Here is a 19970-nt window from a genome sequence, read left to right as displayed (position 1 = left end):
AATGAATAAACATTACTTAAAAAAAAAAAAAGAAGAAGTAGAGGACCAGAAAAAATGAAACAAAGTTGGAGGGAGCCCACATGCAAGAGTGGCTTGTTTATCCAGCTGGTCCACACAGCTTGATCCTGACTCTGATACAGACCATGCCTTCGACCTTTCTGCCCCACAGAAAATGGCAGAGGAGAATGTATCCACCGGCTCTCTTTCCTCGTTGACCAGAGTTTGACACAGGATGATAACTTCCTTGGAACTTACATGTGTTCATAAAGGAGTATGGCTAGGTTCCTCTAGATGGGCTTTGCCAGGGAAGACTCATCACCAATCAGGATATTCTCTGGAAACTAATGGAAAGTGTTGGCTGGGTACACTTGTTCGAAGCTTATTGGCAAATCAGGGCATGGAATAAAAGATCGACTGAGAAAATTCAAAGAACTTGGGAACAGGTGGGTGTGACAGACTTTCAGTGGTCTGTGGCCTTTAGGTTGCAGAATGAGATTCAGTAAGTGAGAAAAACAGAAAGAATGGTGCTTAGAAAGAGGAAGTGCTAACCTCCCTTGGAGAGATGAGAGGGATGACATAATTTGCAGAGATTCGGCATGAGGAAGGACCAAGGTAAGGGAGTAGTTCTGTGGGGAAATCACCCACCTTTTGAATTCTTTCCCATGCCATTTCATTTATACCTATTTTTTTGACTGGGAAGTTTACTTGAAGACAAGATAGAAATTTCTGAATTTTTTAAATGATGTTAGTGTTCATTAGGCTACACCAATCCTATTATCAATAAAATTGCATAATTACTCTCCAGGGTACATATAATTACTTTCTAGGTAGCTCCATCCAGCAATTTAACAAATATAATAGATAAATAACGTTTAAAAATTTTGAAACCAACTTAGCTGTGGAATTATACAGCGCTCTGTAAACAGAATAATTCATTTAATAAACCTGGGGTGGCAATCCAATTTTCATATCAAGCTCTGCTTAAATACATAAAGGTAGCACTTCCCATTAGTGCAACAAACTATAGTCAAATGCTTTCAGAATTACCCTGCTATGAGTTAGGATGAACCTAGAAATATGTATTCTATACACAGGGTCAGAGGAAAACATTTTAAAGTATTTGTGCCAAGGCATAGACGAAAAATTTGAAACAACTACAGAAAATCTTTGAAATTTGTCTCTCAAAATAGGATTTTCTTTTTGGTTTACAAATATCATTTGCCCCTTCACTGGGCATTTCCCCCCACCAATTCTATTTGATTCTTTAAGAATCCCGCTAAAACCAAAATGGCATCTGGTTTAGCTAGTGTTTCCCATGAACGCATCATTTTTTTATTGTCATGGAAACAACGAAATTGGGTGCGAAGTCATTCAGGCTGTAGGAGAAGTTGAGGTGCCGCATTCTGGAATTTAAAAATCATATACCACACAAGCATGTCAATTTTGAGGATGGCATCAGTAGCTGACATAGAGTGATTAATTTGGGGTACCTTCGAGGTGCTGAAATGTGTTCATCCAATAAATTTTAATTCCATTAGCCAAAAAGTGTAAACTGGACTGGTGTGGCTCTTGAACATCAGCTTTTCATTGAAGGTTCACATGTATCATTTAAGAAGAGGATGACACATTGAAAAGATCATTATAGTAGGAATCATGTGGGTGGCTTTTTTAAAAATGTTTATTTATTATTAAGAAACAAACACAGAGCATGAGCAGGGGAAGGGCAGAGAGAGGGGGAGACACAGAATCTGAAGCAGGCTCCAGGCTCTCAGCTGTCAGCACAGAGCCCGACATGGGGCTTGAACTCACAAACCGTGAGATCATGACTTGAGCTGAAGTCGGATGCTTAACTGACTAAACCACCCAGGCACTCTGAGGGTGGCTTTTTAAGAGGGTTAGATTCATGTTAAGGGTTCTTAACACACACATACACACAAAGTTTTGGGGATGATGGATATATGTTTATTATCGTGATTGTGCCAATGGTGTATGAACATTCAACAAATTGTATATATTAAAACAATGACAGGTATTATATGTCAATTATACCACAATAAAGTGTTAAGAAATTTGAATTACCTGATCTCTACATACCCCATACTTTCTGAAGTCTGAGATATTTTTTAATGAAGATTCATTTTTGAGTAGGATGCAAACTGGTCATAAGTGACCAGTTGAACCTGGTCTGTCAAACTCTTAGTTTTAAACTTCATTTTATTACAAACTTCCCATTGCTTAGTGGTAAGAAATTAAATTGGCATGCTAATTCCTGCCCCTCTTTTTCTTTCTTTTTACAAATTCCATTGCCTTTGATAAACTCTGACCTTAGACATTCTGGATTAAATCTCTTATAGCATTAGGAGAATAGCTGTGTTTTCTTTATGTTTAATTTCATGATTTATGAAGGTTCTGGGAAGAACTATTTCTAGAGTCATTATTCATGGCTTCTGTTATCTGTTAACCTCAGCAAGATTTTTGGTTGCATTGAAAGTATCAATGGATTTGGTGTTTCTCGTTCTTAAAGAATGGACAGACTCCGTCTCCAGCCCCTTTATTGGTCATAATGGAAAGAACATCATTGATTTCATAGAAAGCTTTGGCTCACTCTCAAATGGCTTGCACAGATGGGCCAAAGCAGACTCTGAGCATCCAAAGTCTCCTGCTGGAAAAGGAACAAACAAAGAATTTCTGACATTCATTGAACTTCTCTAACAAAAATATGCAAGGAAATCCATCAAGTGTGGGGGCAGGGGGGAATGGAGCAAAAAAAAAAAAAAAACAGTGCCCGAATGCTGTCTGAAGTTCACTGTGTGCTCTTTTTCTCAGAATAATTAGCAAAGTCAAAGCCATTCTATATCTACTCTTATTGTGAGAACTAACACTGTACAAAAATTATTTCTGCTTATTGAAACATAAAGCTCAATGGAGCATAAGACTCCCAGCTTGACACATTTAATCAAGCAGTGACGATACCCAGTATGCCATGGAACCAGAGGCATAAACCAGGCTAAAGGGATATAGCACTTTTCCCTTTTCCAGACACACTAAGTACTAAGAAATGGAGTTGTAAGTTGTGGTGTATTAAATAATTGTTCACATTTTGGGTTGAGCTACTTTCCCCCCATAGGTGTTAAACACACTCAGTCATTGAAAATCTGCATGAAACAAGAGGTCTTATTCCCTGCGTTCTTTCCGATCAGCTGTCATTGGACACTCCTGCCCACATACATTTGTTTCCTTTCAGTTTTTTTTATTATTAAACAAACGGCTGCTGGAGACAGACAGCCAACTTGAATGGTAACAAGTGACACATACACTCATCCCTCAGGCAAACCACATAGTTGGGCTGGAGTGATGAGTTAGATAAACCCAGGAACTGATCACAAGCAAGGTCGGTGCCTTTCAACCATTAGGTTGATTCCTCCAAAAGTTCCCTGATGGCTCCATCACGTCTGACTCCTTCCCTCCCCTACTGTAATCACACCATACTTTAATAGTTTGTTCACTTGCCTGATTGGCCAGAGTAATAATCACTGGAGGCAGGAAATGTGTGTTCATTTGGTTCACTGCGTTATCTACACAGTTTGGAGCAAGCGGATCAGAGCGGGCCTCAGTACACTTGGTGAGTAAAGTTTGTTTCTGCAGTCTCTGGAACAAAGCCTGGGAGGGGAAGTTGTTCAGTATATGCTTGTTAAACTGAACTCAGCTCCAGTTTCCTTGAGACTCTGAATGTTATACCCTTAAGTTCCTTCAAATCCCTTTTTCCATTTCCATTCCATTTTTCCATCTCAGCTTCCTTCTAGCTCTAAAAATCCTTAGTTCTATCAATTTCAATTATTCATAATTTCTATTGCTTCTAATCTTGATACACTTCCAGAAGTAGCAAAAGTCCTGAGGGCCTTGCCTTGGGATCAGACTTCTTTCCCTACATTATTTCTGCCTGTAGAGAGTTAGGTACTTCAGTAGTGCTGCCCCAGGAAATGATCTTGGTCTTAACTTGGTTTTAAAACTAACAACTAAGAAAAACCAATGAAACAAATAGGGCACCAATGTTCCATATATGAATGTTTGTTTATAGACAGAGAATTCATTCATAGCATATCTAATGGTTAAGTACAACCATTTCAAAGTATGAAAATTAGAAGGCAGTTTAAGGGTAAGCCTACTATTCTGCTTGCTGGCTTTAAATGGGTGAGCTTTATTTGGACTGCTTCACTTAAAATTGGGGATGCTCTTCATTTTATGATCTCTAGCCAGCTAAGAGCCAAACGGGTAGGAGCTGTAGTAGTTACTGAATTCTAGAGGTTTCAAAATAACCTAGGTTTTTTGTTTTGTTTTGTTTTGTCAAATAAAAGTTAAAATAGTTTTCTCTCTGTTGCAAAGAAATTCCTTTTCTAAAACACTTGCAAAAATGGCTTTTTCTTTTCCTTCTTTCTTTTTTCTTTTTTCTTTTTTTTGCAACTCTGCTTCTTTAGATGAAATCTCTGTACTATGCTGTCACTGTATTTTAGCTACTTAAGAGAGACCAAAAAAAAACCAGACCACTTTCCAAGGAGTAAATGAACTATTGTATCTTTATTGAATTCTTATTTTTATCAGCATAGAAGTAGTTTAAAAATCAGATAGTACTCATATTAATAAATGGAATAATTGTAGTAGTATTTCTCAACATATACAATTTATATACTTATTTACCTCCTGCCCAACAGTCTGTTCCCCCACACATCCCTCTCTCCTGCGCCCCCTTTGTCCCATCATAGAATATGTCAAAAGCTTTGGTTAAATCAGTTTTCAGTGCCCACAGTGTTTTCATTACATAGCTATACTGTTTCAAGTTGAGCCACACATCATATTATAACTTTATGTTTTGTCTTTTATGACTTCTTGCTTTCTCTGGTGTTATTAATTGCCTCGTTTTCACGTTTGCTTTCTCTTTTCTGTATCAGCTGCTCTTTTCCAAAATTTCCAACAGAACCACAAAATCCTTTTGAGAGTGGTCAAATTCATGATGTGTGTAACCATATAGGTTATTTTCTGCTTGAATTAGTAGGCCCTTCAAATGTGTGCTTCTCCCCTGCAGAGCAGGTCTGCTAGGTTGGGTTTGGGAGAGCAGGAAGGCCACACCCAGATCCTTCTTGGTCTTCCAAGAACTCGCCATTTGGAGGATGAATGCCCTTAAGGTGGAGAACACAGAGCCCCCCAGGAAAGCCTGCCTCCACCCTCCGAAGCACCTCTAAGATGCCATTCACCCTTTGCTCTTTAGGAAAGCAGAAACCAAAGGGAGCGATGCTCTCGTTCTAAACCAGCCGTGCTTGATCTTTGAGAAGGACGAGGAGTGAGTAACCTCAGTGTGTTTTTCTCACTTTCCTGCAGTGAGGTTTCTGGGACCTTGGGGCTTCCCCGATCTTATTACTCCCAGGACGCCTGCACCAAAGGGCATATTCACGACAGATCTGTTCTCTCCAAAACAATTAGGAGGACAGGAGCGGACAAGATTCTCATTCTCCCACAGCCTGGGCAGCTGTCTCCTGCCCCAGGTGATTCGTGAAGGGAGCTTAGAACAGCCCCTGTGTGCAGCAAGTTTTCGCCACTTGTTTGTGTCTGGTTTTAACCTTTTGTTTCTTCTCTGGCTCCTCTCGGTGGGTAGGCCTAGGAAGAAGATGCCAGTATTCCTAATAATGTATCGTTTTGGTAGGACAAATGGTCCTACCATTGAGGCAATCTGTGGTCTTCTTGGTGTCTTCCTTACGTCTTGAAGACAAGATTTCTGAAAACTTACATGGTGTGTTAACCATTAGACTGGCCGGCCGCAGGCATACTGCACAATTGAAAGGACTTAATTTCTCCATCAGGCTGTGAGCTTTCTTTTCCTTGTACTTATAGATCTCCTGTGTCTTGGCATCTGTGTCCAGTTCTTTTCATTCCTCGTTGTGGTGGGAAAGAATGTATGGGGGACAGATTTTCAGATCTGTCTGTCAATAATGCCTTCGGTTTAGCTGCACTCTCAGATAATTGGGCTAATTAAATTTTTAATGTTTTTTAAATTTATTTTTGAGAGGCAGAAAGAGATGGCGCGAGCAGGGGAGAGTCCAAGAGAGAGGGAGACACAGAATCTGAAACAGCCTCCAGTCTCTGAGCTAGCTGTCAGCACAGAGCCCGACGTGGTGTTCGAACCCACTAACTATGAGATCATGACGTGAGCCGAAGCCAGACACTTAACCCACTGAGCCACACAGGAGCCCCTAATTTGACTAATGAGATGTCGGGGGGTGGGGGTATACTTTTCCCTCGGAATACTAAAGGTATTCTGCAGTCGTCTACCATCTTATTTTTGAGATGACCTATTCCATTTTGATTTCTGATCCTGTTATGTTTCGTGTGTGTGTGTGTTTCTGAGTTTTTTGCAATCTTCCAATATCTTCTGTTGATCTGTGGTTTTTAAATTATGTGATTGTGGGGTGCCTGGGTGGCTCAGTCTGTTGAGCGTCTGACTTCGGCTCAGATCATGATCTCACAGTCTGTGGGTTTAAGCCCCGTTTCAGGCTCTGTGCTGACAGCTCAGAGCCTGGAGCTTGCTTCAGATTCTATCTCCCTCTCTCTGCCCTTCGCCCTCTAGCTTTCTGTCTTTCTCTGTCTCTGTCTCTCTCTCAAAATAAAGACATAAAATATTTAAAAAAGTAAAATTAAATTAATCATATGATTGTGTATATTGATATGGCTTCCTTCAGTCTGTTGTTCAAAGAAGACACAGAGACACATATTTCAGTAAGGAAAGAAGTTACCTAGAGTTTAGGGGAGTCAGACTTCAGAAGTACTGCCTTGCCAAATAGGAAAAAACCCCATGTTTTAAAAGACAAAACAAACAAACAACAATAACAGAAACTGTTAAATATCCAGGCTACTAGGTTAAATGGATCTATCCATGGTGAAAAAACATCAACTTTCTAGACAATAATCATATTCACAGAGGGCCTTAATTTCAGACATCAGTAGAGCAATACGAGAGCACCACGTTATTTTTGTTAGGGATCAGGTTTGGGAAATAGTCAAGAACCAGTTAGGATAACCCTATTATTTTAGGTCTTTCTCAGTATATAAAATGGTACGTGTGTGTGTGTGTTTCTGACTATGGAATGCCATTGGAAGTGAGGCAAAGTGTCTGTTTTTGCTTTGATTCAAAAACAGTTGATGTTTTTCAGTTCTAGTAAATGTTTTTGAATTATTTTTTCCTTCTAATATCATGCTTATTATCCTTTTTTTTCTTGTTGTATATAACATCATCCTTTTAATTCTCTCTTTTAGAGTTCCTGAATCAACCCTCAACTATTATCTTTTCTGTCCTATTTTTTATCTGTGTCTTTCTCCTCTCGTTTCTGGAAGTATTCCTCAGATTTCTTATCTGGATCCTCTCAACTTTTTATTTTTAATTCAATTTAAAAAATTTTTTTTAATGTTTTTTTAAATAATATTGGGACAGAGAGAAGCAGAGCATGAGCCGGGGAGGGGCAGAGAGAGAGAGAGGCACAGAATCTGAAGACAGGCTACAGGCTCTGAGCTGTCAGCACAGAGCCTGATGCGGGGCCTGAACCCACAACCGTAATATCATGACCTGAGCTGAAGTCGGACGCCCAACCGACTGAGTCACCCAGGTGCCCCTATTTTTAATTTTAAATGTTATCATTTTCAGTTTGGTGTAAGAATATTTTCTTGTTCGTTCTCTTTTTGTAGCATCTGTTTGAGTTTCATGGATGTAATGTCTTTTAATCTCTCTGACATTATTAAAGGCCTTAATATTTAATGATCTGCATTTTTTTTCTTTTTTTTTCCTTCTGTTTTGGTGTCTGTCCCATATTATAAATTTTCATTTTCTATTGATTTTTCATTTAGGTTAGCTGTAAGTATAATGCATAAGAAATTAGATTGCCGCATTAACTGAGTGATCAAATAGCATCACCAGTAATGGAACATTCTGGTAGGATGCACCCTTTGTGAGACTCAGTAGAGATTACAAAGCTGTGTGACCTAGATCTTACAGTGAGGAGACAATCAGATACATGCAGATTTCAGTGAAATCTACAAACAAGTAACCAGACTCTTCAAATATGTCAGTTATGAAACTAAAAAAAAAATGTGTATATATATATATATATATATAATTATATATATATATAAGATAGTTAGACTGGGCCAGTTCCAGAATTAAGAAGACATGATGAGTTAATGTAATGCACACTTTGTAATTGATCCTAGCCCTGTGGGGCAAGGAATGATGTCTGGGGTATGTAACCTAATGGTCACACCAAGTGTCTTTCTTGTGTCTTAAGGCTCAGTTGCTCTTCAGGGAGAAAGACTTGGCCTTTGTGATGCGTGCCCCCTGCTGCCTGACAAACTCATTAGCACCTGGGTACTTTGAGGGTTTTTTGTTTTTGTTTTTGTTTGTTTGTTTTTCATTTGTTTGTTTTAGTTGAAAGCACAGAGAAAGAAACTGGGGATTTCAGATTTTAGAGATTTGCGTTGGCGTGGATTGCTCTGAGTGTGCATTCTGAATAGTTGAACCTTCTTGTATGTTTAATATTTCTTTTTCCTAATCAAGCCCAAAATATAACATAATGATGGAGTTTTTTTTTTCTCCTTTCCACTGTTCTCTCTGGTTTTAGGGCAGTTTCTCAATATTCACTGGAAGTGTGGTTTTCAGTGCTGCCATTATCTACTGATGAAGCTTGTAGGTATGGGGATGGACTAACTGTGCCTCTATTCAAAGGATCTTTAAAAACTCCCTTGAGCTAGAATTTCCAATCATCTTCAGATCTTCTTTTTGAAAGAGAGCAACTGCTGAGTGATCACTTGCACGCTGGTAGGGTTTTTGCAAAAATATTTGAAGTTAACTTGAGGGAAAGGGGACAGCAAGTAAGTGCCCAGTGCTGGTGGCAAGCATGGTCCCCAGAGAAATGACAAGCAAGTGAGATGTTTGGCTCCCCTTCGAAACATCCAGAGGACAGAGCTTAAATTAAATGAAGAGGGAAACATTGTTTTTTGTAGTACCATCTAACCGATAAGATGTATAAGCCATAGTATTTCTTCCACACAATGGCTGAGGTCAAGTATGTAGGATAACAGTCCTTACACGAAGCAGACGATAGTCAGGTGCTTCTCTAAATTTGCTCTTGAGGTGCCTTTCCAGGGGCAAAGTTCTTTAAGATCTTCGCATTTGGAAACATAATAACTTACAGTCTTCTCTCCCTGACAAGTGTCAGGTGATGAAAAAATAGATGCTTCATTCCAACTTTGAGTAGAAAAATAAATGAAAAAATAAATCCACCTGGGAGAGGCATTTATGCTGATGTGGGAGATTTTTCTTTGGTGTTAGAGACCTTAGTAAACCAAACTTCAATACAGCCACGAAGGTGTCTTTCTTTGTCAGGTTTTTGAGTTAGATAATAGGGCCAGTCAATCAGTGGGAAGGGGTCAAGGTTGACCTTTACACCACTTCATGCCTAATTTGCTGCTGTAGGCCTGGAAGAATATCTACCTACTGTGAGGTTCCCTATGGGAGCCACGGACCACAATTCACTCTGTGGAGGCGAGGTCTCCCCGTGGGGCTGAAAGACACACACAGGGCTCCCGTGAGTTTAGTTTATCTCTAGATTCTTGCCTAATTTTCTAGAATATCTCTTCATGGATGTGGCTGATCGACAATGTCATTTGATGTTTTTTTCTGGTTAGACTTATTACAAAAATTTTTTTGGGTGACTAACGCATGAAGATTTACCACATAAAATAGAAGTATTTAAAGACAGAGGAATTAAGAAGAGCCATAAGCCTACGTACATGGGCATTGAGTCTGTAGTTTTGTACAAAGGTAGTTGTATGTTCAGTGGCTGTCTCGTTGTGACATGACGTTTGCTTACAAAGGAGCACATGTTGTTGTGTACAAGTACTCTAGGACACACTTGTGTATACGTGCTTCTTTCGGATCTTTTCAAAGCCTGGTTATTGTGGGTCTCTTCAAAAGAGTTGGTAGATGTGCTTGAGTCCATCTGACTGACCCATGGCAATTTGTGTGTGGAGGAATGGGACTTACTGTGTAAGGACGGCATGTGGACTGGCACGGGCAGTTGGCTGGCATTTCCTAGATGAGTCAGGTGTGGATAAACCTATCTGAAATGGCATCTTCATTATCTAAGTAAAGGAAAGAAAAACAGAGATCTGCTGTGAAACTAGTCATAGAATAAAGGCATACTCGGGGAGCAGGTAACTAAATGCTAGTTTTGAAATGACTTTATAGCAGACTAAATGATACAGGGAAGAGAAGACATGCCTTCAGACCTTGTTAGCAATAATGGTAATTGGATTGGATTGTGGAGAAGCCTCATGATCTATCTTTTATTAACTCAATTCAGAGCACAAGACTAATTCCCACATTTTATAAATATCGTTATCGAGTCTTTTCTGGAGACGGACATCTGGGATACCATGTATTGTTATTTATTACTTTTGCAAGCCCCGTGCATGACATGGGCTTGACACACAAGGATGTTCATGATATGCTTTCATGAAAGGTTTAGTGAATGCATGGCAGAAGGAATCTTTAAAGTAGGAGTATTTAAAGTCAGAGGTTATTTCTGGTACTTGTAGTTTTTATTTATGTAACATTGCCCAATTAACAATAAAAATACTATCTGTTGTATGTGCCGTATGGACTCTTCTTGTATTTTATGCCCCCGAAAAATGGGGGGTGGGTTATTCCACACAGTGACCTCTGGAGGTAGATTCTTGTATTACCTCTGTTTTACAGTGGGAGAATCTGAGGCACAGGGCTAGTAAGTGGGAAAGGCGACATTTAAACCCAAGGAGGCCAACACCAGAGTCTTGACTGCCTCATCACAAGCAGAGGAAAGGGCAAGCGTTTTGTTATGCTTTCTGTGATATACACCATAATTTGCAGGCATTGCTTTGTACCCAGTATATGCCCCACACGTGTTAACGCTATATATAGTCTCTTCTTAGAGCTTTATTTTTTTTAATGTTTGTGAGAGAGAGAGAGAGAGAGAGAGAGAGAGAGAGAGAGAGAGCGAACAAGAATGAGTCATGGTGGGGAAGAGAGAGAGAGAGAGAGAGAGAGAGAATTTGAAGCAGGCTCTAGGCTCCAAGCTGTCAGCACAGAACCTGATACGAGGCTCGAACTCATGAGCTGCGAGATCACGACCTGAGCCAAAGTCAGACGCTCAGTCAACTGAGCCACCCAAGCGCCTCCCTTCTCATAGCTTAATGTTGGAGGGTGAAGGCCAGGGGGACCTCATGGTTTCCTTCTCATATTTGTCACTTCTACAGACAGGCACTAAAGAGTTCACAGATCACAGTTTGAAAGTATTGGTAAAGAAAGCAAATTGAACAGTGCCCTTACTTTTCAGAGCTAATATTCTCAATCAGATTAGATTGATACAAATAAATATCAATATAGCTAAAAGTTCCATTCAGTGTGAATAATTACATAGATACGTTCAAAAATACCCTCACAATTACATATGGTCCATGTGGCAGAGCAGAATAAAAATAATGAAAAGATAATAGCTAGCTTGTTAGATAGAAAGATACATAGATGGAGGGATGGGTGGATGGATAGATAGCTTTACATATAAGCAAGGGGTGAAAATGATTAACAAAAAGGAAAATTTAGAGAGCATTATTTGGGAAATCTTTGTAGGAGATTTTAAGGTGTTAGTCTGTAAATGGAGAATATTTCATTTATAGTATTGTTGCAGATTTAGATGAGCTAATATTCCTGATTATTCTTTGCCATAATTGCAAATGCTTAACATTCTTCAATTAATATACTTCCCTCATTCCATACTTGATCATTGGATAGACCATTTCTTCAATCATACTGTACCCTAGAGCATGTGTTCATTGATTGATATTTCTACTATGCAGACTTGAGAGAAAATAATAGTTGATTAGTTTCCCTATCTTGTTGACTTTTAAAAACATCTTTCATAAAATACCATATTTTTTCTTTCTCCGTATATATTTTTTATTTAATATTTTAATTATAGCAGTTCAACTGTTTTCCCAAATTGCATACTTCATTTTCAGTGTTTCATAGAAGTCAACATTTTAGGTATAATTATATATTTTAAAATAAGATAGTAAGCAAAAAAACATAGCATCTGTTGTTAAGTTGTTGTTTATTTCTTTTAGTGAACCATGTAGTTTTCTTTTCTAAGTTTAATTAGTACTACCAAATCATTAATTCTAGGTTAGAATTATAAAGCATTATCAAAGGTACTCACAGAATATTGCAATTAGAGCTTACTTGATTAGGCGATTATAAGAAAATGAACTCTGTGTCAATGAAGTCAAAGTATTTTGTGGAACTAATGTGGTAATAGCCATGTTAGAGAAATATAGGTAGCATGATTATTACAAAAATATATTTATCTTAAATTCTGGAAACTATTCCTCTCTTTATTGGTGCTCTTTTAGAGAATATCAGGTACATACGTTCTATGAAATAAATGTCTTTTGTCTTGTAAGAACACGAGTCTGAACCTAACAGATGCCATGACTGGCTTTGTTTCCCCCTCTAAGCTAAAAGGTCTAAGGTCAGTCTCTTCGGAACCATTTGGCCATTTGGCCATTTGGCAGTCATACACTGCCAGGGGGTATCCAATCAGGAAAGCCCAGCTACCTCACCCCACATTCCTAAGGGTAAGGCCTGCAGATGGGAACTTTAGATAGGACCCTGTTACCTAGTGTTAAAGTTAACCCCATAGTGACCAAACAAGACCCTGAACTCGCTCTGTAATTGGTTAATTTCAAAGATACCCTAAATGGTGTAATTGGGTCCCGCCAAAAGTAACGAACGCTCTGAACAGTGTGTATGGTTAGAGCTGCTGCCAATACTGTTGTACCAGTATGATTGGGTCTCTGTACCTATGTCACAATCTCCTGTCACTCCCCCTTCCCAAACTCATAAAAGTCCTGCCCCGCCTTTGTTCGGGGCTCTCAGCATGGATCCACCACGCCTGTAAAGTCTGTGAGCCCGTTCAGGCCCCGGCGAGCCTAAATTCGGAATAAAGCCCTTTGCTTTTGCCTGCGTGCCTCGGCCTCCCTGGAGGTCTCTGGTTTCTGGGGGCGATAAAGAAATCTTGGGTACAGCAGTCTTAGATTATTACTGACAGAAAAAGAATACATACTGTTAAACATTTGATAGACAACTAGAATTCATGGATATTAAACAGGAAATAGAGGCATTTGCCTGAAAGTGATAACATTTCAGTTTGTACATCGTTCCTTGGACACATTAGCAAATAGGAAAATAAATTTTTTCTAATTCTGATCAAAGAAACAGCAGTCTGTTTTTCAGAAGTTTATATATTTATTGCAGCGTTTTTGATTCATGCAGTATGTCATTTCTCACAATTTATAATGGACTTTAAATAATATTGACCTTTGCCCTTTGTTTGACTTCATGATTTCACTTTCCAGTTATAATAAATAGATGGAATGTAACTGAAATTTCCTGCAAAGGGGCTTCATTCTCTGGACACCTTAGACCCGATGGCTTTCATACCATCTGACACTGGTTTTGGATCCATTTTCTCGTGATTGGTATACACACTCCCCCATGTCAGCATCAGGGCTTGACTTCTCTGCTACTTGTCAGTAGAATCCTTCTCAGATTTACATAAATATGTTTCCTGAAGGCAACATTTACAACATTTACTCCTGACAGCCATGATCCTTGGGCATTTCACACACTGTTGTTGCTTGTCATTTGGAGAATCTCTCTGATTGCCTGTCATTCCTACTGCCTAGATGTCATTCAAAGGGCTATTTGTTATTTTAATGCGTAAGAATTTGAAACATTAAGGTCAATTAACCCAACAGGGCCACCGCGTGAGTCAGGTTCAAATGAAAGTGCCATGGGAGAAGTGCCATGAAAAATGAGGAAAGGGCTTGCTGCTAATGACTGAGCTGTGCACTTGGGATTCGTTGTTGCTGTGAGTATCTGTGCTCCCCATGTTCCCAATTTCTTGAGTAACGGTGCAGCTAATATTTTGAAAATGTCTGGAAACAGCCTTCTTGCCCTCGTTAACATCCAATATCAGTATGAGGAAGTATCACACCAGCCGGGTCAGTGAATAAATACAAATAACCCACTGCTGCAGAAAACAAGTCACAAACTGCAAGACCACAAAACTTGAGGGCAGATTGGGATAACTTAGGCATCTTATAAGCAGAATGCCATGAATAATGTTACATGCTTGTTTTTAACACACGAGAACCTTATTCTGCATTTTTTTCTCAGACTCCATCATCTGAGGCTTAAACAGATTTGGGAAAGGGTCCACGAGGGAGGAGTATCTCTTATCTCCAGTGAGGTGAAGCTGGGTCTCAACACATTTTGTACTCTTTGAACATTTACACCTGTTTCTCCTTAGAATGAGTTAGTTGGGACTCTCTATAAAAAGTCAACAGTTGTTACTTTGGGAAAAAAAATTTGACTCTTCAAACAATGGAGCTAACCAGGACAGAGAGAGGCTGATGATAGTTTTTATCCTGATGAATTCAAAACCTTAGAAAACATTTCTTCTTGAAATATTTGCATTATTATTATATTTAAAATATATAAGATTACTATTTTCTGGGCTATCACAATCACATATATAGATAGAATTCCTTCGGCATTTTCCCCCCTCTCTACATATCTCTCGTCATTTGTTCACTGGTAGTTATTTCTGTGCGACAGGGCATATTTTCCTTCCAATGTCATTTCTATTTCAGATTCATTCAACTAAGAAGAAAAATACCTTATCTCTTTATTATGCGACTACTGTTTAAATAGCAGGAGTCATACCACTAATTCTGGCTTTCTGAGAAAACGTTGCTGGTCAATCAACTGCAGCTTCTGGAGAGATCAGAAGAAAACACTCTAATTCTAGCAAGAGAGCTCTCTGACTTTATACCTTCTCTGGGCTCGGTCTGGTTCCGCAGGCAGATCTTCCTTCCCGTCCCACATTTCCTCAGTCTGTACTGGCCTGTTTTAACTGGCCTCTCTCTCAGCCTTTCACTAGAACCTTTAGAAGGTAAGTAGAAGTGGAGTTTCTTGCATTTGCCTAGTAACGTAATCAGAGAAAAACTATTCTAGTAAACAATCTGAATGAAGAGGATGCTCGGAGTCAATAGATGTCCTAGTAATATTTTTTTCCTGAATTGCCTTTTGTTCAATGGTAGACATTCTTCTTGCCCATTGTTAGTGCTGTCTTATAGCACATTCTGCTGGAGTAAGTAGACAGGCATGAAAACCTGATGCAAAAGAAGGCTTGGAGGGGCACATGGGTGGCTCAGTCGATTAAGCATCTGGCTTCGGCTCAGGTCATGATCTCATGGTTCATGGGTTCAAGCCCCGTGTTGGGCTCTGTGCTGACCGCTAGCTCAGAGCCTGGAGCCTGTCTTCAGATTCTGTATCTCTCTCTCTGACCCTCCCCTGCTTACACTGTCTCTCTCTGTCTCTCAAAAATAAATTAAAAAAAAAGAAGGCTTGGATATTCATATATTTAAGTTGTTTTAAATGTTACTTTTATCAGTGAGTGAGAACTAAGGATGTCACATCTCCATAAAGTGAAATTTATAGCAGAGGTGTAATTTTTGCAAAGGAATGTTCCAGTTCTGCAAAGCAGCTGAGGACTGTCAGTAAAGGTTCAAATGAAACATTCAGAGTGGGAGTTTGAGATTGTTTCTTTCAAATCTATGACATAACAAGCTTTGAATCTTAAGGAAATAATGTGAATATCATATGTGGGTAGAGCCAGCTTTAACAAGTAAGTACTTCTGGATTTGCACCCTCAGAAACCCTAATAGGACATAGAAAAATGAGCTTAAGATACAGAAAGAGTTTGAAGGGTTGAAGCGGTACCTGGGTAGCTCAGTCAGTTAAGCATCTGACTTTGTCTCCAGCCGTGATCTCTTGGTTTGTAAGTTTGAGCCCCATATAGGTTGTTGGTTCAAGCCCTGCACTGGCCTCTGGGCTGACAGCTCGGAGCCTGGAGCCTGCTTCAGATTCTGTGTCTCCCTCTCTCTGCCCCCTCCCCAACTCGTGCTCTGTCTCTCTCAAAATTAATAAACATCCAGAAAATTTTAGGGGTGCCTGGGTGGCTCAGTTGGTTAAGCGTCCAACTTGGGTTCGAATCTTACAGTTCGTGGGCTCTAGGCCATTTAGGGCTCTGTGCCGACAACTTGGGGCCTGGACCCCACTTCAGATTCTGTGTATCTCTCTCTCTCTCTGCCCCCTTCCCCACTTGTAGTCTATCTCTCTCACTCTCTCAGAAATAAATAAACATTAAAAAAAAATGGAACGGCTGAAGACTTTGGAGCTCTCGGGCACAAGAATCTCAGTAACATTTCAGGAATACACTGAAAACTCTTGGATTGTTCAGGAAATTTTCTCTTCACAAAGGACAACCAACCCATTCCAAAAAACTGAAAATCTTATTTGACCCACACTAACCAAGATCCATGCAACAGTTTCAGTGGCTTAATATCATTTGAGGGTAATTAGTAACAAACCAACAAACCAAAAAGTTTTCCAAAGAAGCATGTAAGAGAAGAAGTCAGAAAGAAAGAAAAAGAATAAACAGCAGCATTTCAATTTCATCACACACCTGGGATGACTTTGAAAAATACATTCGGCAGTTTCTTGAGTCGCTATAACTGTCCTAAGGTCACCAGTATGTTCCACCTGCTACTGGGATAGAAGGTAACACCCACTGTATAAAATAAAAGGTGAGGGGTTGATAAATGCAGTGTAAAAATGGTTGCCGGTGACTGCCCAGGTAGGGGCAGTCGGGACAGGCTGGTAAAAGTGTACAGACTTTGAGCTGGAAGATGAATAAAGTCTGAGGAAGGATCTCATGTATTACTTGGTAACTAGAGTTGATAACACTATATTACATAATTGACATTTTCTAGGAGACTAAGACTTATGTGTTCTCTCACCCACACGAGGAGATACCTCTGTGAGTTGAGGGATGTGCTGATAAATTTGATGGGGGCCGTCCTTTCGACAATTGGTACATAGATCAAGTCATCACAGTGTACATTTTACATACCATGCAACCGTATTTGTCAGTTACACCTCAGTAAAGCTAAAAATGGAAAGGAAGAGACGGCTGTTTTTATTTCATTGACAGTCGGGCAGACAGGAGCTGAAAATCCACATCCCACATATGGATTCATATGGCCAGAGAGGAGGCAAGTAACAGAGGTGATGGCAGAGAAAAATAACCCAGAAAAATCAAAGTAAGTGAACTAAGAAGTAGAAATGGAAGCGAAGTAGAGAGTGTCAATGATTTGACAGGCAGGAGGCTTCCATTTTCCCTCCCTTTTTCCTGGCACAATATTCTGTGATTAGACACTTATTAAGTATCTCGTTAATCTGTGCCTTGGCACACTTGTGGTGCGGTTGATTGTGTAGAAAAGCATATGCTTATTTCTCACATACGCATAGTGTGTTCTGACAGCGTCTGTGCAGTTTACATTCTGATTAATAGATTCCGATACTGTATTTATCTTGATGAATGACTGACATCTGCCCTACATCTTTTGCATTTTTTGACTTCATTTCCCTAAAAATCTGTGATATTTTCTCTCCTTTAGGTTTATTTAAATTTCTATTCAGCAAAAGGCTATTTAAGCAATGTAGTATAATTTACGAGCTATTTTTTCTTCAAAATTTCCCCAACAAAAGTTTATTTGGATCACGGCCACCTATATATCTCCAATACTGTTTCATGCAAAAAAAATATTTCATGCTGTAATTGGCCACAGTGTAAAGTTGGTGTTTAGAAAATATATTTTTCATATTTACAGCCATAACATTAAAAGCATAGAATCTAAATGATGAAAATGTGTTTTATTTTCAACTACGGACATGATATATGTGTATGGCTATTATAAACATTCTATCTACAGATGAATTTTCCTCCGAAGTTGAAGATCTGCTACAGAAAATATGTGTTATACACATAGTTATCCTTTCTGTCATCTACATTGGGCAGCTGCACCACATTTTCTTAATAGAGGAGCATGTGTTCATTTCATATTGTTAATATCTGCAATAAACCTTTGATTTCCCAACTATTTTATTGGTATTGTGTTTTGTAGAGGAGGATCAACATATGAACTTTAAACCTGTGCTTCAGCTATTTCCTGTATATTTGGGGTAAAGTTACCATCTAAATTTTGCATGTGAATTGTTAACATTCACATTGTTCTCAATACCAGAGGGGTCAGAGAGCAGTTCCCCAGGTTGGGCATGAGTTCAGGAACCGGATGGTCGGTAGGGTCTATTCAGGAGGTAGCCATTCTTGTTTTTCTTGTTCTAAAATAAGATGTAAAATCACAAGGATAGGTTAATCATATTACAGATAAACTTACGCTCACAAGTTGTTATGTACTTTAATGTTACTCTGTTAATACCTGTATCTACCTCTAAGAAAAGGCAAATAAACATGTATTTATAATACATTGTGGTAAATCTATGTACAGTTCTGGTGTAATGTACTGTGAACTTTCAGCTTTGTTCCTACAGACATTGGAAAGGCTTCTGGCATACAACTAGGTTTCAGTATATTAATATATAGAAACTTGAAAATGACGAAAAGCCATTGAGGATATAAAATAATTGAACTTGCTATCTGTGAAAAAAAATTTTAAGTTATTTACTTATTTTGAGAGAGGGAGAGTGCACACAAGCAGTGGAGGGGCAGAGAGAAGAGGGAGAGCGAAAATCCCAAGCAGGCTTCTGCACTGGCAGTGCAGAGTCCACACAGGGCTTGAACTTGAACTCGTGAGATCATAACCTGAGTGGAGATCAAGAGTCAGATGCTGAACAGACTGAGTCACGCAGGCACCCCTCTGTGTGTGGAAATTTTTAAACCTTGGAGTGCTTGCCAATGAATTCAAATAATTTTTAGCTTTTTAGTTTTGCTTTGTTTCTGTTTTATGAAATATACATTTTGAATACTTCACGAATTCGAATCCTTGACTTCATGGAACATAGCCAAATGCTGCTCTGAATTTTAGAATTATCATTTACATTTATCTAGATTTATTTCCTACGTTTGCTTTATTCGAATTATAAAAGTAATTTATTTACTAATTATTCTGCTGTAAATATGATTAGTAACTTGGTAGTTCATTTTTATATAGCTAATATATCTTATGGAAGTCATCCATTCTTAAACAATTTCTAGCTTTTAATGGATTTCAGTTGACATTTGATTGTCATTTTTACTTCATATGTATGTCATAGCTTTTTGTTAAGGGCTGACTGGAGAGGTAGGCAATTTGCATGAAGATTTTATCCATGGTACACATAGAAGTTGTGAAAAATTAAGTATAATCTTCTCAGCATTATCAACTATGAAATTCACAAAATAATTTGAGTGATAATTCAGTAATTACCAGCGGGCATTTGCTATCATACTCAGACGAACTAATTATATGTCCAACAAAATTTACTCCCTTGACAAATGACTGACTTCATTATTACAGTTCTATGAAATTGTTAACAATTTGTAGAACTTACATAATATTTTGTTAAAGTTTTATTTTTAGGGCTATTTTTTCAGTCTGTAATAAAACTTTGAAATACACAATTTCAGATCCAATAATTCACTGTCTTAAATTTTGATCCGTTTCTGAATAACATTTAATTACTTCCTAATTAACTTTTAGCTAGAATTAAATATATTTTTGAAAACAGATGTTATCTTAAGATGACAAAGATACCTGCACCAACAAAAAAAAAAAAGCATAAAATGAATATAAACAAGAACAGTTTAAATCGAGTTTCTACTTAATATGCTCCAATATTGAATAACACCGTTGGACGGAATGAAACCTTTAAAAAATTCTTCCCAAACATCCCAGTGGAATAAAGACTCGCACTCTCTCTACTGAGACAG

This window comes from Suricata suricatta, chromosome 2 (assembly GCF_006229205.1).
Source record: "Suricata suricatta isolate VVHF042 chromosome 2, meerkat_22Aug2017_6uvM2_HiC, whole genome shotgun sequence".
Classification (NCBI taxonomy): domain Eukaryota; kingdom Metazoa; phylum Chordata; class Mammalia; order Carnivora; family Herpestidae; genus Suricata; species Suricata suricatta.
This window is presented reverse-complemented; position numbering follows the sequence as displayed.